This window comes from Manis pentadactyla, chromosome 11, assembly GCF_030020395.1.
Source record: "Manis pentadactyla isolate mManPen7 chromosome 11, mManPen7.hap1, whole genome shotgun sequence".
In the NCBI taxonomy this organism is placed as follows: domain Eukaryota; kingdom Metazoa; phylum Chordata; class Mammalia; order Pholidota; family Manidae; genus Manis; species Manis pentadactyla.
The window spans coordinates 88741275-88762836 of record NC_080029.1 but is presented as its reverse complement, the minus strand read 5'-3'; the positions used below and the strand labels follow the sequence as shown (position 1 = coordinate 88762836).

Genomic DNA, 21562 nt, shown 5'->3' with positions numbered 1-21562 from the left:
GATTTATCCCACTCAGAATTATTTACAGGTGTGTCAGGAGAATATTCCAGAGGCTTGAGTTTCATGGTGGTGAGTACAAGAAAAAGCATCAGGAATTGGCATTATAAACTGAGCACACACAGCTTGGCCAATGAATGGTTCTTGTTCACAGAGACGGACTGTAAGAAAAGGTGAGGAAAAGCTACAGGTCATCTTACACTGGTCTTGACAGATATTTTTTCCAGGTGAAAAGATTGTAAGAGTCCATTGTGGGAACAATGTTCCCCATATCTGTTTTGATATTTTGAAAGCCAAATCTGACAAAATAGTGCAGGGATTTACATAACCCCTTTGGAGAAAGCTCTATTTCTTTGTAAATAAAATATTGGGTAAAGTGGGGAAAATACAGTACTAGACACATTGTTAGTAGCATTAACAAACAACTTTGCATATTGTGCTACAATTTATAAGCTTTCATGGACAGAATTATTGAAGCCTGACAACAGTACTGTGAAAGCACTACCCTCTTTATAAGTTGGAAATGGGAAGCCAGGGAGATTGAGAACCTTCTCCAGATCACCAGTTGGTAAATATTCTTGTGGGAATGGTGGATAGAAAGAGTAAGAATCAAACATGGGGACATAGACCAAAGTCTCCTAAATATATTTTTAGTAAAAAATCCAGCATCTTGGCTTACCAATTTTTATTGAATATCTTTTGCATTCATAGTGAGCACATAACAAATATTTGTTGATGAATGAATGAATGGTGGCATGAACAAATGATCCATGCGAGAACATCATCCTGTGTTGTTTAGCTCCCGAGAAGGTAGGTTCTTGAGACAACATATGCAAATTTAGAGGGTGTACAGGGTGGGATTCCATGCAGATTATTTCCATCTCCATGGATGTGTTTGAGTAGGTGGGAAAGCTATGGCCATGGCAAAGTGGTACATGGAGCTGTTGGTGGCCCAGGTGCCCCGTGGCTGTGAGTGCATGCCAGACGTGTGGTGGTTTAATGAAAGCCCATGTCTCATATGACCTGGGAGACTGAAGGCCTAACCACCCACCATGACAGGCCCTGACAGTCAAGGGCAGGCATGGTGCATCCTTAACCTGCAGGCAGATAGCCCCATACTCATTGTGTTAAAGGTTAGATGACAGCTGAGTAGCCTTTGGCATGCAATTACTGCCAAAGCATCCTCTGTGTGATGTGTCATCTCAAATACAGAGATGACCCAGTGTCACTGTTGGCCCTTTTTGGATTCTTCGCAACAGAATCCTGTTGGGCTGTTGTCAGTGTGTATCTTTTCAACCTTGAGTGGCCCTTCTCACAACCTTCCTCAGAATTGTACAAAACAGTTTGACTCAGTTAATCAACTAACAAGTGTGCCTGGTGGTGGACACCCCTCCTTGTCCTTGTTAATAGGTCTACAGGGGTCTACCCTAGTAGCCAGATTGCCTCTTGGGAATCTCTCTGCTCCTTTAAAGAACACTCCTTTAGTAACAGGAAATCTTTGAGAACTGTCAAAGAAGCTTCTATCTCACTTAATCCAAAACACTGCCTCTAATGCCACTTCAGTGGATTCAGGCTTTCCTTTGTGAGTCTCTGACCAGGCTCTGAATCCCAAGAAGGAGATGCCTTGGGAATAGGACATTGCCTTCTTTACTGTGCTGATTATTATTATTAGCAAAATCCACTTGGGGGGCTAAACTCCATAGAACCTGTAGAAGCACTCAAATCAATCATTGGTGTCTCCCTAACTCTGGTGGTGAATGATAAGGGCCACAATGTGACAAAAACTTGTTAATATCCCATGGATTCCTCCTGGAAGACCCTGAACTGATCAGACTGAGGAGCACATTCTAGACTCATTGCATACCCCAGACAGGAAGCGCTGCCACCAGCCCTGAGGACAGGACTCCAAGAACTTCTCTGTGACCCCTGCCAGGTAGAAGACACCTTCATTCTGTGACAGTTGGGGACTTGGTTTCCTTCATGGCATAAGCACAGATTTTGGAGATGAACAGATCTGAGTTTGAAGCCCTCCACTGCCACTTAAGAGGAGCAGAGTTTTAGGCAAGTTTCCTAATTTTTTTAAGCTTCAGTTTCCCATCTAACCTGGAGATAATAATACTGCTGAGGTGATTATATGCAGCTGCTTACAAGAGAGTGAGGACAGTGGACTCCATAGGTTTACCACCTAACTATGAAGATAATCTCCTGGATTCCCTGGGTACCCAAATGGCTTTCAGGCTGTGGATCTGCTTGAGCCCCACAGCAGTTCTGTGAGGGGTTAAGAGCAATTTGGGACACTGTTATGTAGAAAGGGAAAATAATATTACTGAGAGATGATGACATTTTCCTAACATCTTGCCATCAGGGGGAACCAGGACTGATTGTTCCGTCCAATACTTTATCCAGGAAATTTTGCCAAGTCGTATTTTGTAAACATTTACGAAGTCTGAACAGAAGAGATTCAGGTGAGATACAAGGAAGATGAACTCTTCTACCTATAGAACTGTTCTACCTGTAACTTAGTTCTGTGACAGTAGGGGACTTGGTTTCCTGGATTCCCTGGGTACCCAAATGGCTTTCAGCCTGAGGTTCTGCTTGAGCCCCACAGTAGTTCTGCCCTCTCAGTAATATTACTGGGAGACTGCCAAGGGGAAGTTCTAGAATCTTCTCTGAAGCTGAAGGATTTAGGGGATACTAATCATACAAATAGTATTGGCACCAGAGAAATAATACCTCTACCACCACACCGTCAATCTATCCAAAATGATGTATTCAATTTTTCGGTTAGAGGTATCAGCTGCAGTTGTTGAGAGATAATGGCGTTATGAAACATAAAGCCACTAAAAACAATGAGGCAGATCTGTCTGTATGTCCTGAGATAAGAGAAGGATATCTGTGAGATAGGGTTTAACTAAAAATGTACACAGCAATATATATAATGTGAGTGTATTTTTGAAAAAGTAGTATTTGCAGTTTCTATGGTATATACATATCTATGAGGTCAGTAAGGCTGTACATCAAACTGTGGACTGAGTTTTTACCTGAGGGTCTGTTTGGAATGGAGAATAGGGGCTTGAAATTTTTTAATACATTGTTTTATATTATTCTTAAATTACAGAATACCAAATATTGGAAAAAAGACAATATCTAGTACAATACCTAGGATCTATCATATATTTAGATAGATATTTATTGAATAAGAACTTGAGTTTCATGATAATTTTCTTACAAAATAAAAATAATATACTTCACTTTTAAAGTCTGCTTCATAATATGTAAAGTCTTTTATATGTATTATGTCATGTGGGTGTTCCAAAAACCTCTGAGTTGGGCAGAGAAGAATATCATACAAATTAGAGACTCTTGGAGATTGAATCATTTTCCCTAAATCATATATAAGTGGTACTTGGACAACACTCTTTGCTACTTGACTTTTTATTTATTTATTTATTTATTTATCAAAGGCTCTTTGAGTCCCCTCTGTGTGATACGTTCCCTGTTCTTTCCACTATACCACATGCACTGCAATTTGCAAGATATAAAATATAGAAGCACCACATAAGTCAGCCTGAAAAGGTACCACAAACTCCTAACCAACAGATTACAGTTCAAAGCAAATTTTATTTTGTTTACTTTTACAGTGTGCCTTTCTGATACTTAATAAGCTATGGCAGACTTTATTTACTAAACCAAAGTTTCAGCTTGCTTTTCTGAAGAGTAGACTTGATGGTTTCAACCTTAGATTTTTTCTCTATATTTGCTTAAAAGAAGGCCATTAAGTAGTTTTCAGTTCATCTTCCACTTTAAAAAATAATCAAATGTCCACACAATCCTTTGTTTCTCTCCTCCATAGCATACCATTTTTCTTTTATTTTTGTACAGAGGAAGAGGAAAGGATTTGGCTTAAAGGATGAGCTAATCATCCATGAGACTGGAGAAGTTTATAAACTCATCCCTGAAAGAAAATTCTTCTGCTGTGATGCCTCATTTAATTTCATTTTTGTGTTCTGGCCTTGCAACAGAAACATGAGTCCATGGGTGACCTTGAAGTGAAACACCAAGAAACTGCAAACAGGTGAACTATAGGTGTTGGCTGGCTAGGCATGCATGGTGGGGATCTAGAGGGAGAACTCTGTCCACGGTTCTCCATTGATGAAAAGCAATACAAGCTAACATAATTCCCGGGCTTCCTGCTGCAGAGAGATGGGTGGGTTGGGGAGGAAGTATTGCAAAGCAAAGGAGTAGAGGAGAAATGAGTCCTAAGGATTGGTATTTGTTTACACATTTATTCTTTCATTCTCTATATATTTTTTGAGTATGTATAGGTACTAAATGGGAAGGATTCTTAGCTTTCTAGAAAAATATTGCAGGATGATAATAGAGCAACAAACCAATTTAAAAATATTAATTATAGATTGTGATAAATGTTAAGCATAAAATAAACAGTGCTATGATGGTTGATAACAATGGTGGGGTGAAGGGAGAAATGTTCATACATAGGGAAGTCAGGAAAAATCTGAAAGGCAAAAGTGATAAGCCTCTACCAGGAGTTAATCTAGTGTGTGCTGCAAAGTGAATACGGCCCCTCCTCTCCTCTGCCTGATCATAATATTGGCCTCTCCTAAAGACTGAGAATAAGGTTTTAAAAGAATCGTTTGTTTCCTCCAGAGCCATGTAATCAATTCCTGGGATGTTAGCCTATTTTGTGGTGTGACATCATCATGGAATCCTTTCTTTTGCTGAGGAAAGGTAGTTTTCTACTTCTTTGCCTTGACCCTACTCCTCCCTTCTAAGCTATGGCCATTTCCATTCCAACCTCCCCGTAGAGCAGTAGGACCAGCTCCCCTGGTGCTGACCGCTGTGCAGTGGTGGGGCCGGTGAGAGCCTCAGGAGGCTGCTGGCGCTGTGGCTTTGTCTAGTGGCCTTGTACTCAGAGAGATAATAATTGGCTTAAATGATGACAAGAAAGATTTAAGTTATAAACAAAGGAAGCCTTCATGGCTGCAAAGAATCACTAGGACAAGTGATCACGGACAGTATAGAGTTCCTTTTCTAAATATGTCAGGTATGAACTCTATGGAATTGTTTCAATACAGTCCTAGCTTGGGGGCAGAGAACAACCCCCAGCAGACATCAGGTGTCCCTTCAAGTCCTAATAAGCTATAATGTGAAATGTCATTTTTTTCTTTCTTAAAATATTATTGTGTTCAAAACCTTTTCGTTAAATAAAACCAACAATGAAAAAAACAGTCTATATTTGGAATTCCTTCTAATAGACTTTTCTTGGATGAACTATTTAATTGCATGAGCTTTTCCAGATGTGAGACTCAATCTATGGGAAATAACAAAGAATTTGTGAATTAAATAAATTATCCTGCCTTTATGCTATTTTTTTCCCCTGCATGGTTATATAATATAAACAGAATGTTGAAGTTAATCATCAGAATTTGTCAGAAAATGCACTCTCAAAATTGTTTTGTTTAAAAAAATCATTTTTTAAGGAGAAAGAGACCAGCTGTTTTATATTTGTAGCAAGATTGAGATTAAATATTTAAGATCTCTGTATTGAATCAGCAAGAATGAGGTAACCAGCTCTCCTAAGAGTGAATAGTGTATTATTCCCAAAGCTATAGTAAGTAGGAAACTCCTGAAAGTAAATTATAAATCTTCAAATCACAAAAAGATTTTACTGCCATCAGTTTTTCTTAGATGCCTGCCTGGTTTTATAAAAGCCTTTGCTTCAGACAGATTTCATGTATTTGTCTTTCTTGATGTTTCTGGCTGGGAGGAATGCTAATGTAGTGGTCCCCCCTTATCCATAGAGGGTATGTTCCAGGACCCCCAGTGCATGCCTGAGACTGTAGATAGTACCTAACCCTATATACGCTATGTTTTTCCTATATATGCATGATAAATTTAGTTTATAAATTAGGCACAGTGAGAGATATAGAATTAGGCAACAGTAAGAAAATAGAACAATTGTAACTATATACTGTAATCAAACTTATGTGAATGTGGGCTCTCTCAAAATATATGACACTTGTCCTTCCTGTGATGATGTGAGATTATAAATTGCCTAGGTGATGAGATGAAGTGAGGTGAATGACGTAGGCACTATGATGTAGCGTTAGGCTACCTTTGGCCTGCTGATCATATGTCAGAAAGAGGATCATCTCTTTCTGGACCATGGCTGACTGTGGGTAACTGAAACTGAGGATAAGGGGGACTATTTTACTGTTAAATTTGGATTTGGATTATCAAAATTTCCCTAAGTGATGGCAACCTTAGAGTCCATTCCGATGAAACAAGTGTTTGGAGCACTTTCTTCGTGAACTATCCAGACACTGCAGCTGAGACTGCTCTTTCCTGTTACCAAGGCTTCTCTCTTTCATCCAGGTCATCTGCTTCCCTTGGACTTAGTCTAGACAGCTTGCCACCATTGCAGGAGTCATAGCGTCTCTGGCAACACCCTCTTTTATGAGAATGGTCAGTTTGGGGACAAAGTCTTAGACTACTATCTCACAGGGAGAGGGTGATTTTTGTTTTATGTCATAATTCTCAAGAAACATGAACAGATGATCAGTCTGGAGCATCAGCCTCATGACCTCCTTCCTTAGCACTGGGCGCTGAGAAATATTGGAGAGCTGGAAAACTAGTTTGGTCTGCAGGTACTCCACCAGGAGCACTGTTTTGCCAGGGCTTTGATCACAGCTCTGAAAATTTCCATTTCCCTGGTATAGAGGCTCAAGTCCTGGCAGAAATCAAGAAGTGGGGCATCAGAATGGAGACTACAGTTATAAAATGTCCTTGTCCTATTTTACATTTTTCTCTAGTGTTTGCCTGCAGGCCTGAATCTAGATAGTATGCTCATGCCCATTGGAATAAGGAAAATAAAAAAGAAGGAAAATGTAGCATCCTTGGTAAAACTGGTTAAAATAAATGCAAGTTTGGTGTATAGATAAGATGTCTGCAACACTAAAGAGTTTGAGATTTACATAGAGCTGCTGCATTGGGGCTACCACATGGAAAAGACATTCATCTACCTGTATTCATAGATTTCTGTAAAGTTTCTCCATTTTTCTAGCCCAGTGAAGATAAACATGTTAGTGTGTAAGTTAGTTCAGGAAAAAAAAATACGAATCATGTTTTTCACATTTAAAGTAAAAATAACTTCATATAATTCTGTAAAAATGTGAATGTGCCTGTAGACTAAGTGTTAATCCAAGCTAGACAAGGGCAATAAAACATCCACGGATGCAGAAGATTTCTCTCAGAACAGGAGGGGTGAGGTTCTAAGCCTCACCTCTATTGATCCCCAATTTCTCACCTGATGGCCCCCCTGCGACTGTGCCTGTCTTAGGTTGTTCCTCCCTTGAGGAATCTTACCCATCTCTGGCTAACCAGTCATCTTCCGGGGCCATACAGGGAAATGTAAAGTTGCTAAGTGAGAGAGAAGCAATATTGTTTGAAAAGGTTAGCTTTTTACTTCTTTGCAGATTTATGCCCTGTGGCTTCTATGCCCAGCATTTGTCTTGAGGTATCTTTACCACTTGGAAGAATTATGATACTCGGTAAATTCGATATGAGGCACGTGCAACTGATCTTTAAGAAAATAGTATTTGTCAAGTTGTGATAAAATGTCATGATTATCTTAAAAAGGCATTAAAACACCCCTCCTGTTTCCACTACATATCTGTATGAGGCAGTATTCCTTTCATATGTTTCAAGAAAAACAATATATTATAGCAGATTAAATGCAGTAAAATATTAAATAGAATAAAATCAGGTTAAGGTGACATGAGAATCCAGCTGTCTTCTATTGAGTTTTTTTTTGTTTTAGAAAATACAGCTGTTTTCACAAAACATGTTAATTATGTTGACACATAATGAGATTATTTTTGTTATTTTAAAATAAATTAATATTTAAATATTTTCACGTTGTAGTTTCTAGTATGGTAAATATTCACAGATATAACCCATATAAACAAAATTTCTTTGAAGTTCTCAGTAATTTTTCAGAGTGTGAAGAGGCCCTGAGATCAAAGAATTGGAGAAGCATGGCCCTATGTTAAGAACTGGGTAGAACTAATTCTTAACCACAGCTATTATCATCAACCTAATAAGAATAACTTGTATTGAGCTGAAATTAGATACACTCTATTGACTGATCATGTTATATAACCAGTTTTTTCCAGCTGGACATCTGTTTACTGGAATGTGTATAATAATCATTTGGGGGACAATGATTGGAAATAAGGAATGAGAAAATCTGATAGTCTAGATTGCACTTACTTGAAAAAGACATTGAAACATTATTTAAGGCATTTTTGAAATCTTAACCTCCATTCTCTAATGAATGGCTCAAGCTTTGCTGTGGAAGTACAAACAATTGTAATTTGACAATAAAAAATTTAAAGACAGAGAGGTATGCGCTTATTTTAGCCCTTGTTCTGCATTTCTTATCGTGACTTTTCCTCTGCTTAGATGTACAGAATCTCTCCATGTCCACAGGGAAAAGCGGGGTTAAACTACTTAACATGTTCAGGGACCCTTGCAAACAAGCCTCAACCCTCACCAGCCTTATTTACTGCTTTTCTTCTCCCCTTCATCCATCTCCCATCACTCATTTTGTACATCAGCCATGCTAAACCTTCTTAAACACACCCTTGCCTCACGTGTCTTGGGACTTCTGAATTTCCCATTTCCTCTCCTGGAATGCTTTTATTCCTCCTTTCCCCCATCCAACAAATTCTCACTCATCCTTTAAGATCAAGGGTATATTTACCTCCAACAAGAAGCCATTTAAAAAAAACATCCATTCATTCAACCAATAGGAGAAGGTAGGCAATGGTGAACTGACTCACACATAGTCCCTACTTTCACATGTCATGTAAAATATCACACAAGTGAAAAATGGCAATTGTGATGAGTGTCCATATAGGAGGGACTCAGGATTCTGTGAGAATCTATAATGAGAGGGTTTGTCCTGGACAGGGAGGTCAGGGAAGGCACCTTTGAGGAAGTCACAGTTGATCTGAGCCCTGAATAATGATAGGGATCAAAAAAGAAGAGGGAAGGACAGTATGTTACAAGGGAGAAGGCTCTGTGGCGAGAGAGCATATGGACAACAGAGACTGGAGGAAGACACCATGACTAGAGGGAGTGAGGCCGGGAGAGCAGAGTATACTTGAATTTATTTTAAAAAATCTTTTAAATTGAAATACACTTAATGTACAATATTATACTGGTTTCATTATATACATAGTGATTTGACTTTTGTATACATTACTAAAGACCATAATAAGTGTGGTTACCATCTGTCACCATGCGAAGATATTGCGGTATTATTGGATATATTCCTTTTGTTGTACTTCTATCCCTGTGATTAATTTTCTTTATAATTTTAAGTTTGTACCTCTTTATCCCCTTCACCTACTTCACCCACTCTCTTCTCCCCCTTCCCCATGGTAAACAACAGTCTGTGGTCTAGTTCTGTTTTGTTTGTTTGTTTTGTTTTTTTAGATTCCACATATAAGTGAAGTCATGGTATTTGTCTTTGTCTGACTTATTTTACTTAGCATAATACCCTTTGGGTCCGGCCATGTTGTTACAAATGGCAATGTTTCATTCTTTTTTTTTACTAATATTCCATTGTATGTACTGATATTCCATATCTACTACATCTTCTTTATCCATTCATCTTTTGATGGACTTTTAAGTTGCTTCCGTATCTTGGCTATAGTGAATAATGTTGCAGTAAACACAGGGGTGCATGTATCTTTTGAATTAGTGATTTTGTCTTCTTTGGATAAAATCTTAGAAGTGGAATTTCTGGGTTGTATGGTATTTTCTATTTTTAGTTTTTTTTGAGAAACCTCTCTACTAAAGCACATTTGAATTTAAAGAGGAGGTAGAACCCAAAGCAGGCAGGACTCTGTGAGCATGTTAATGAGTTTCATCTTTAACCTAAGAAACTTATGAAACATTAAAAACTGGAGGGATTATGGAATCTCAGATATGCCTTTGGAAAAGATCACTCTGACCATTCTAGAACAATAGACTAAAGAGAGGCCAGAGTCAACGTGGGGAGATCAGCAATGATGTTAGTGCAGTGGTCTAACAGCACAATGGTGTGGCTGGGTAAGGAAGAGGAAGGAATGTGGGTGGATTTGAGTGATGTTTAGGCAATGAAATTGAGTAGACATGGTGATGGATTAGAACTATGGGGTAAGGACAGGTGTCAAGGACGATCCCTGGGATTCTAGCTTGTGCAACTGAACGCATGAAGAGGCCATCCACTGAACCAGAAAGGCCCTGGAGAAGGAGGACCAGGTTTAGGAGGGAGCTCCTGACTCCTCCAGGAAGAGGTAATGACTGCTATGACCCTAGCTTCATACCTTTACTACAGCACTTTCATTTTGTAAGATTTTTCAAATTTTTCAATTTTTTTTTATTAGTTGTCCTTCTTTCAGTGGAGGAATCCACCATTATGTGAGCCTTGATAGGAGACAGAGCACAACCTCCCAGTGCAGAAAATAGAGTAGACTAGATGCAGTTTCTTCCCAATCCTGACATCTGGTAGATTGGGCTTTGGGAATTATTTGCTTTCATGTATGACTTTGAATTTGGAACAGGGGAAAAATAATGAATTTGTAGTTGATTCGCTGCAGCAGTATTGAGTAGTGACCAGCTGGGGTAGCAGTGGTGTCTAGCAAGCGTAGTGGCGGTGGTGCCAGGGGAAACATTTAATAGGCTGTTCCTACAGCATCAAACTTTTCTATGAGTCCTACTTCTCAACCTCTCTTATGCTTGCCCATTTTCTGAATCTGCTTCCATGGCTTTTTGATTGAACATAATTTGATGACAATGATAGGTAACATCTCCTGAATGTTTAATATGAGTCAGGCACTGCTCCAGTGAGCTCATATATATTCAATATTTTAATCCTCCTTTGACAAATGAGAGTCTAGAGCATAGAGTGGTTAAGTAATCATCATATAGGTCCTATAGGTAGTAAGTGATAGACAAATTGGATACCTTAGAGCCTGGATCCAGTGCTAGATATCTCACTAAGGATAGATTTTATAGAACATTTGGTTCTAGGCTTGCCGTTTCCCCTTGGGAGCCTCAAACATGCAAAGGGCAGAGATTGGGTGTTGCTCTCAGGGCTGGCACAGTGCACATGCAGTAGACATTCAGAGATTCAGGGTAGCAGCAGGAATAGTTCTCCCAAGATTCAACCCCCTCCCTTCTATGCAAACATTCATACTCCTACTTGCTTCTGTTCAGCTGCTGCACAGACCAGGGTCCCAGAACCACACTCTTTGGTAAATGCTTTCTCTACTCCATGGCACTGTTAACCCAGGGTTGCAGATGCCAAAACAGGAATGAAAGCTCCTATTGTACAGCATCCGTGCAATGCATCCGTGTTGAGGTTTTTGTGCAGACAGGGGAATGCTGAAAGCCAGCTGACAACACAACAGCACAGGGTGAAACTGTGTAGTTTCGATTCCCCAGGAGCGTTTGTTTAGAGCAGCTGAAGCAGCTAGGAAATCATGTAGTGTCCGCATTCCACATGAAGAAAGCTCTGTGCACACAAAGCCTGTGGAGCAGCAGCCCCTGAAGGTGATACTGCCTAAGCCAAGTCTGCCCTTCCCTGGGGACTTCGTGTTGCATACGGAGCCTTTCAGCCCTGGGTTTTGAAGGGGTTAACAAGGCTGCATTTAGAATGAAATCTGTTTGATTCAGAAATTCTTGAGGATTGAGGGGCTGGGAACCCGGGGTCTGGAGTTACTTGGTGGCCTCTGGCTTACCAGTGTGAGACAGGGTGGCACAGTCTCTCTGAAGCTTCATCAACAATCAGTGTGTACTGCAAAGTTTCCCTGACATTCTTGGATAACTTGTGGCCTAAAATCCATTCAAGCTGGATGGAGAAGCAGATTGTTTGGGCCTAAAATCTCTGTGGAGACCACAGGGTCCCCTTGCGGTAGCTAAAGGCAGTGCTGAGCTGTCCCTGAGACTTTCCTTCTGTTTCTGAGACTAAGATGAGGTCTGAGAGAATCCAAATCTGTCGTTGATTGTAGGCGCCCATCCCTTTCACCACCACCCTTACTTCTGTTCCTGCAGGAGGCACGGGTCTCGGGTCTCACCATTTTGGTGTCTGTGGCGCTCTCTGCTGGCAGTTGCAGTCTTTTTGTTGTTTGACACAGGGTGCCTCTGTAATCCTGTTCAGGCTACTCACCCTGAATCTGGGTACCACAGGAAACAAAGTAGAGGGGACTTGGTCTACAGCCAGAGTCTAGATCCTCCCACTCTCTGAAGCACTTCTCTTGCCTGTTTGAAAGTCAATTACCCTCCCTATAAAGAGTCAATCCTTATTAAAACTAACCTCTTGCTCACATCCTCCCTCCCAGTAGCTTATTCTCTGGGGCTGGAATCCTCTCCCAACTGGGTCAGAGCTACAGCTCATTTCCTACAGGCAAGAGCCCTTGCAGGTCTTATGTTTCTCTGGTTTGTTGTTTGTTTGTTTTTTAGTTTAGTTTTTCCAAATGGTAGAGCCAAGGACAATGGCGCCATCTGGCAGGAGTAGGGCCAAGGGGTGCCTTGATGGAGAGGGGAGGGGACGGGGTTCTCCCTCATAATTTTTATCAGCAAGTGTCCCACACCTTAAATATGTATTAAATCTAGGTGAGAACTACATGCTTGCTATGCAGATGGAGCTTTAAGAAACATTCCCAGGCCCCATCGGCTGGCTGCCACCCAGCCCCTTGAAGCAGAAATTCTTGGTGCAGCCACAGCCACTGGATCAGAGATTGGAACCAGTTTCAAAGGCTCAGAATCCATACCACCACTCGTTTTTCATGAACTGACTTTGTTAATGACTATCTATCTCCAGAATTGCTATTCGTCCTCAATTTCTATCAAAATAATGAGAAATGATAGAATAGTAGTAGGACACCACAGTTAACTTCCTTCAAACAAAGAATACATTGGAAAGGCTGAGAATGGGTTACTCCAAAAGAAAGTGTGTTCATGGACTTATTTTTAAAGTTTTAGGATCATGATGTAAGAAAAGCAAGGTGCAGAATACTACTTGTAGAAAAAGAGGTGTGTATGTATATGTGTGTGTATATATATGTACCTTACATATGAATAAAATATCTGGAGATATAAACAAAATTAAAAGCAAATACTTATTGGTATCTGTTTTGTGACAAGTACTATTCTCAGCCTTTTACATACATTAATTCATTTAATCTTCATAAAAACTTCATGAGGACACTGTCATTATTATGCCCGTTTTTCAAACAAGAGAACTGAGACACAGAAAGATTAAGTATTCTGACCAAATTACACATCTAGAGAGTACAGAGCCAAAATTAAAACTGAAGCCATCTGTTGGCTGCCTCTGGGAAAGAGAAACGGATTGGCTAAAGGACAGGAGTGAGATGGGAGACATTAGTTTTATGCTTCTTTGTATATTTGGGGTTTTGAACTATATAAATGCAATATGTATTATATGTGCACACTAATAGAAATAGTTTAATAATAAAATAATTTAAATGAAATATGAAACTAAAAAATTAATTTTAAAAATCCAACCTAGAGGGTCAGTAATAGCACAGTAGTTAATATAATAGACTTAAGGTCAGATCATTTGGGTTCAAATCCTGCTCCTATCGCTAAACTTGGGCAAATTTGAATCTGGCTTGTGCCTCTGAGGGTTATTATTTTGAAGATTAAATAGTTGATATGTGTAAAGTTCTTAAAAGTGTCTGACACTAAGTGGTCAATGTTTGTCATCATCATCTAAACTAAAAATGTAAACTCAATTGATAGTAAATAGTGATGACCATTTATATATGCCAGGTGCTCTTTTAGGTTCTGGAGATATAGCAGTGGGGAAAAAATAAAACAGGAAAAAAAGATCCTTGTCTTCATGGGGCTATTAAGTCTTCAGAGACCTAGAGAGAATATTACTTGGGATGAGAAAATAAAGAGGCATAATAAAGTAGGAGACTATGTATGAAAAAGTATAGGCTAAATACTATGCTTTCAAATCAGTAGAGTCTCATGACATATTAAATCTTAGTCAACAAATGGGATTTTCATAGATCACATAGTCATTATTCATTATTCTTAGAATTTTTACAAATCCCAAAATAACTACAATTTTTAATAATACTTATTTACAACATAAAAGGAATTTAAAATAGAACATAATCAGAAAATCCATTTTTAAAAGGAAACAATAACTCATATTTATCTTTGGAACTAGAGAAGATTCTAGAAAAATTCCAGAAGTTAAATGGCCTTGTGAAAGTGAATCTTTTCCAACTAATTCCATTTCTTTTTATGTGATTCATCAATCAAGAAAGCATTGTGATTTTAATGTCTGTCAGAATAATGTCAAAAACTTCTTGATAGCTTGGCTGATCAAATAGAGACACACATTCATTAATTTCATAGCCAGTCTTCCATTGGGCATGGTTTCTAAGTCTTGAAAAATGGAACAAACATCATTGCTTCAGCTATTGTTATAGGAAGGCAGGGTGAATCCAAGTTTTCTATGGCAGTTGACAATATTCTTTCCATGTAAGCTTCGTGGGGACAAGAACTTTTGTTCCTTCACTGTTACATCCCCAATACTTACAGTAGTGCTGAGTACACAGTAGATGTTAGTAATACTCATTGATTGAATGAATGAGTAAAATAATGATAGAACTTTCAATAGAAAAGATGTCAGATTCACTTAAGAGTTGAAATTATTTGACCTGTACCCCAGGCCACAGAGCTAAAATGCATCCTCAGGTCTGTGTGACTCTGAATCCTGAATACCAGTAACCCCTGGCTTACCCTCAAATCTGGAGGACTAGAAAGCCTGTGTGGGCTGTGGTATGGCACTTAGGGTTAGTCTGTCCTTTCACAGGATTGAGAAATTTTTATCGCTACTCCAATGCTCTGCACTGCATGTGCTTAGCTCTCCTTTCCCTATGCATGCCCCTCACTTCCATGCAGAGAAAATACACATGCCATGGAAGAGGAATAGCACTGGTGGACCAAAGCAACAGGACAGGTGCCTTTAGGAGTCCGCTTCTAATTAAACATGCAGGGAAAAGGAGAATGCAAACTTCCTGAAGGGCAGGATTTCTGTCTACTTTGCTTACTGATGAATACCGAGCACATAAGAGTATCACCTGGGACTTACTGCTTCATGTCTCATTTTCAGTAAATTGAAATGATTTGCCACATATTGGTGAACATCAGAGAAAGGCTCATAAAAACAATTAATGGAAAAGAATAAGAAATCGCTTTCTGTTTGTAAATAGCATTTGCCTAGTGCTCTTAGTTGTATTGCTTACATCCAAAGCTTGTTTCAGTCCTGCTGCATGACTTCTCTCCCTGAGGACTGCTCCATGAACTAGGTGTCTAGTTCCTAAACTCTATCCCATAGAGGTCAACTGTTGTACAAGCTCAAAAGACCACAGGGAATCTCAGATGTAAAGTGTGCAGGCCAGAGGATTGGAACTCATGCGACATAGTAAACAGTCATCTTTGAATAGAAGTCATTGTCCTGTTCAGCCTTTATCCTCTGCTTGACCACAATCCTATCGCACAGCAGTGAGTTGCTTTTTCCAGCTGTCACGACCAGAGCAGTCTTCCCATGCTACAGAGTTAAGGAGCAAAGAGCTTAAGAAAACAAGTCAGGTAATGTGACCTCTGGGAGGCAGCCTCTGGGCCAGTAGGGAGGTGCTATGGGCTCTGGTCCCAGCTCTGATCTGGACTCTGTGTAACTGACAAGTTTTTCTCTCTCTCTTGGAAGTAAGTGTGTTTGTTGGAAAAGAGGAAGAGCACACCGAACACTCTCTATCTGCAGAACAACATACCTCTTACTGTTTGCTCAGTTTCCTCAATGATCAAGACCCATTCGACCATTTGTTAAATGGACACAGACCTCCCTACTGAGGTGATAAAGGTAATTAGTAGTAATTCATTAAGTATGGCAATGTCCTCACAGTTCCCAAGCAATGCTTCATTCTCATTATACAGCTTTGAAGCTTTGAATGGAGAATGAAGAGCATGCAAAAGACTGATAAATTATTTAATCAATCACAAAGATCAATATTCAATTGGAAACAGTTACTGAGCTCATGTCTTTTAATTTGATGTCCACAATTACTTGTTCATAGACCACAGGTGATTTGCTAAAAAAAGTCATGCTTGCTGACAACTACTTTTCTTAGAAATATGCCCTGTGCTCCCATTTCAAATATTGCATCAGTGGAAAAGAAAGAAAACATTTCATTGAAAATTCCCTTGTGTTTTTCATCCCATCAATACTATGATTAATTTTCGTCATGAAGAACTGGGTGTCACCAAAATTTCAAAAATATTTTCCATAATACAAAAGCTAATTTTTCTGAGGCTTTTATTTTAAATAACCCAGGCTAACTTCCAAATACATTTTTATGTATTAGGGAGTATAATCCTCTGCTTTTCATTACATTTTCTCCATTTTGGCTAAACTGATTTTGAACTTATAAGAGGAAAATCTAGCTACTTCAATATCAATATCTGGCAATAGCAGGATATTTATAATAGTTTAAGTTATAGAATGTCCTTTAATGTGTTAAATGCATGTAAACAAGGCATTTGTATATAGAACAAACATTCTAGGAGGGAAGTAATGTGATTTTATCTATCTATCATTTTTTATAAGCTTTTGAAAATTCTCACTCCATCCTATTCTTCCTTTCCTCATTCCCTTCCCACTGTCTGGGCATGATTGATAATATTGTCCATCATCTGTTTTCAAGATCTTGAAATTGTAAAATTACAACATTGTGCTTTTCTGCTTAAGCATACTTAGTATTTGATGGCATTCTGGTAATAGTAAAAAATAATAGTCCTGTAACTAGTCTTATCGCAGTGTACTCTATCTGAGGTAACAAAGAGAGTTTTGGATAATTCACAATATTTAAATTTAAGTATTTACTTATTTAATATATATTAAAATAAATTATATTAATATTGAATTTAAATATTTAAATGCCTTCTCTCCAGTTTATGCTTATCAAGAGGAACGTTGGATCCAACTCCACGTTTGCTTGGAGAAGGCACATTTGTAGAGCTACAAACAATTTTTAATATGTCTAACTTCCTATTTGTGGTCAATGAGTAGATTTGTTTGATTTTAGTCCAGATGACCTGAAAGTTATAAAAATGGAAATAGAATCAGGAGCAGATTTTTGTTTTCATTTGTCTCACTTTGTCTTCGCTATATGCTGAATAATGGAAGAAGAAAGAGATAAGCCTTAGCCCTGCATATATCTAAGCTTCAAGTCATTCCAAATTAAAATGAATTTTATTCAATCATTTTCTCCCAATTATTATGACAAAGCAAGTAGCCATTGCCAGTCTGGTTGAAGACAGAAAGACAGCAAAGAAAAGAGAAGAAAACAGATGTTATGTTACAAAGGAATTTTCAGGGTCATTCAGGGAAGCTTACCTTTCTCATTCCTCACTCTCACATTATCCTTCTCAAATAGCACCTAGAATGACAAGATGAGGGGCTAGGCCAAGAATGAGCCCAGGGAGTTCTTTCCAAGGAAGACTTCTTGGGCCATGAACTGCAATGGGAATATTTCAAACACCGTCCCAGTGCACTGTAGGCTGCATCTTCCCATCAGTTCCGACTTTGCTACTTATATCATGGTCGCTGTACCCTTCCTGGAGAAAATGCTGTATTAATCGTCAACTTTTTGATTATTAAGCGAATATACCTAAAAGGAAAAAAATAGTGGTCAATGATATGAACGTATAATTAAAAAAGGAAGAAATGCAAGTGGCTACAGAATTTTTTTAAAAACACCACTCAGGTCTGGTTTTAAGATGACAGGAAGACATTGGATATTGCCCCATCTCTCAGAAATCACCTACAAGCAGCAGGGGAACAAAAATGAGACATTCTAACTTCATCTTTGATTAACGAATAGAATTTTAAAACTTAGAACCACAAATAGGATGAAAGGCTGCCTAAAAATTGTAACAGGCAGCAGGGACCTAGGAAGATGTGGAGCCTGAATGCAGCTGCAGATCTTGCAGAAGAAGCTGGCAGAGGATACAGTTCTACTTTCTGAGGCACAGCCTGAGGAGGAAGTCAACAAACACTCATTTGCCAAAAAGAGAATGCAGTGCATCAGATAGTAAAAGGGGCTTCCCTGGGTTTTCTTTGGTAGGAAATCTAAAAATTATAAGGCAATGTGACAAAACAAGGAACTATACAGAGAAGACACACTTGCCAGAAGCAGTTTATAAGTGAGGCAGTACAAGAAGAAAATTTTGCTGCATTGTGAGTAATTCTGCAAGATAGCTCTCCCTTCATGCAGAAATAAAGGCTAAAAATGTTGACTCACACACATATCATGTGCCATAAAAAGAAATATATATATGTATTTTTTTTCCAGAAGAGAAGCCCAGCCACATGCTGACATAAATTTGAAATAAATGGTCCACCAAGAGTTCACCTCATTCATGTATGACTAATGATCAAAAAGCAATCAGCATAAGATAATAGAATTTTTAAAAGGGAGTGAGGAGTGAGAAAGAAAATAAGGAAAAACAAATGACAGAGAAATAAAGCTTACCAAAAAAGAGAATGTATTAAGTAGATGAAAACTCTATTACCAGGAAATTTAAGAACTTAATTAAGTATATCTATTTCTAACAGTATGGCTGATTAGATATCTTGTCTGATCTTTTCATCAGAAATAACTAAACACACTGGAAAAATATGAATAAAAAATTAGTCACTGAGCTGGCAACAAAGTATGAAATTCTCAAGACAACAAAAACTAAGTGAAAATGGAATCCAGAGAGATAAGTGGTTTACTGAAGCTGGCTTTGTCCTGAGTAAATCTGGAGAACCACTGCATTTTTCAGTCTTTCAAGATACTGGAAAAAGAACAAGCCTAGAACTCTCTGCGCTGTGAGGTCTACTAGAAGACTACTTCCCATAAACATACTTCAAGTGATATGACATGGATAAAATGTCTAAAATTATTGATCTAAGTTTCCATCATAAGAAGTTAAAAACAGTTGAAAAATTAAACCCAAAATAAATATAAGAAAGTAAACCATAAGAGTAGATATCTATAGAATAAAAAAAAGGTAAATCATATATATATTCTTGTATTATGTATATATACATATATTTATATTTGTTACTTACTTATATTGTATTATTATTTATAATGTATTTATATTTATACCAGACATATATATATATATTTCATATACATAAAATATACATATATCCCCACAGAGACCCGTTATAATCAAACTAAAGGCAAAGGTAAAGAGAGAATCTTAAAAACAACAAAAGAAAAATGGGATTTATTCCAGGGATCAAGGATGGTACAATATTCAAAAATCCATCAATGTCATACACCATATCAACAAAAAGAAGGACAAAAATCACTTGATTATCTCAATAGATGCTGAAAAAGCATTTGACAAAATTCAACATCCATTCATGATAAGAACTCAACAAAGTGGGTATAGAGGGCAAGTATGTCAACATAATAAAGGCTATATACAACAAACGCTCAGCCAATATCATACTTAACAGCAAAAAGCTGAAACCTTTCCTCTAAGATTGGGAACAAAACAAGGATGCCCACTCTCACCACTTTTACCCAACGTAGTACTGGAGGTCCTAGCCACCTAGGCAATCAGACAACACAAAGAAATAAAAGACAATCAGATTGGTAAGGAAGAAGTTAAACTGTCATTGTTTGCAGATGAAATGATATTGTACATAAAAAATTCTGAAGAATCTACCCCAAAATTACTAGAACTAATATCTGAATTTGGCAAATTTGCAGGATACAAAATTAATACACAGAAATCTGTTGCATTCCTATATACTAACAGTGAACTAGCAGAAAGAGAAATAAGGAAAACAATTCCATTTACAATTGCATCCAAAAGAATAAATACTTAGAATTAAACCTAACCAAGTAGGTGAAAGACCTGTACCCTGAAAACTATAAGGCACTCATGAGATAAATTAAAGAAGACACCAATAAATGGAAATACATCCCATGCTCATGAATAGGAAGAATGAATATTGTCAAAATGGCCATCCTGCCTAAAGCAATCTACAGAGTCAATGCAATCCCTATCAAAATACAGACAGCATTCTTCAATGAACTAGAACAAATAGTTCTAAAATTCATATGGAACCACAAAAGACCCTGAATAGCCAAAACAATCCTGAGAAAGGAAGAACAAAGCTGGAGGGTTTACACTCCCTAACTTCAAGCTCTACTACAAAGCCATAGTTATCAAGACAAGTTGGTACTGGCACAAGAACAGACCCATAGATCAGTGGACCAGACTGGAGAGCCCAGATATAAACCACTCATATATGGCCAATTAATATATGATAAAGGAGTCATGGATATATAATGGGGAAATGACAGCCTCCTCAACAATTGGTGTTGGCAAAACTGGACAGCTACATGTAAAAGAATGGAACTGGATTATCGTCCAACTCCATACACAACCATTATTCAGTCATAAAAAGAAAAGAAATCCTACCATTTGCAACAGCATGGATGGAGCTAGAGTGTATTATGCTCAGTGATATAAGCCAGGCAGAGAAAGACAGATACTATATGATTTCCCTTATTGGTGGAGTATAACAACAGAGCAAAACAGAAGGAACAAAACAGCAGCAGATTCACAGATTCCAAGAAGGGACTAGTGGTTACCAAAGGGGAGGCATTGTGAAGATTGGGTAGGGAGGGAGAAGGGGATTTAGGGGCACTATAATTAGCAATCACAACATTGGTAGATCATGGGGAAGGCAGTATAGCACAGAGAAGACAAGTAATTACTCTATAGCATCTTACTAAGCTGATGGACAGTGACTGCAATGGAGTGGAGGAGGACTTGATAATATGGGTGAATGTTGAAACCACAATGTTGTTCATGTGAAACCTTCATAAGGTATATCAATGATAACCTTAATTTAAAAAAAACAGCAAGAGAAAAACAATTCATCACATATAAGGAAGCTTCTGTAAGATTATCAGTGAATTTCTCAGAAGAAACTTTTCAGACCATAATGGCATGGGGTAAAATATCCAAAGTCCTAGAAAAAAAATATAAACCAGAATACTGTATCTGGCAACACTGTCTTTCAAAATGAAGGAGAAATGAAGACTTTTCCAGATAAACAAAAGTGGAGAGAATTTCTTACTACTAGAGGAGTTAGTTATAAAAGTAGTTTTTCAAGATGAAATGAAAGGACAGTAGACAGAAGCAATACCACATGAAAATACAGTTCTCCAGTAAAGTGAGCACATGGACAAAATAGTAACCTATACTATTGTAACTTGGTGCATTAAAAAGACTATAGGTCTATGTTAATGCATATACAATATATAAAGATGTAATTTGTGACATCAGTAACATAAGGTGGAGGGGTTGGAGTTGTAAAGGAGGAGAGTTTGAATTTAACTTGTGATCACTTTAAAAATAGTGCTGTAAATGATAC

At 38.1% G+C, this 21562-nt stretch overlaps 1 long non-coding RNA gene across 1 annotated transcript in view; it reads left to right on the top strand.

Annotated features, from left to right (window-relative positions):
- The first annotated feature begins 11 nt into the window (after nucleotides 1-11).
- The window catches only part of LOC118931416 (uncharacterized), a 105873-nt gene continuing 84322 nt past the window's right edge, over nucleotides 12-21562 (top strand). The window contains exons 1-2 of the long non-coding RNA XR_005032374.2: nucleotides 12-170; nucleotides 3880-4072. This is a non-coding gene — a long non-coding RNA (uncharacterized LOC118931416). The remainder of the gene's footprint in view (nucleotides 171-3879; nucleotides 4073-21562) is intronic.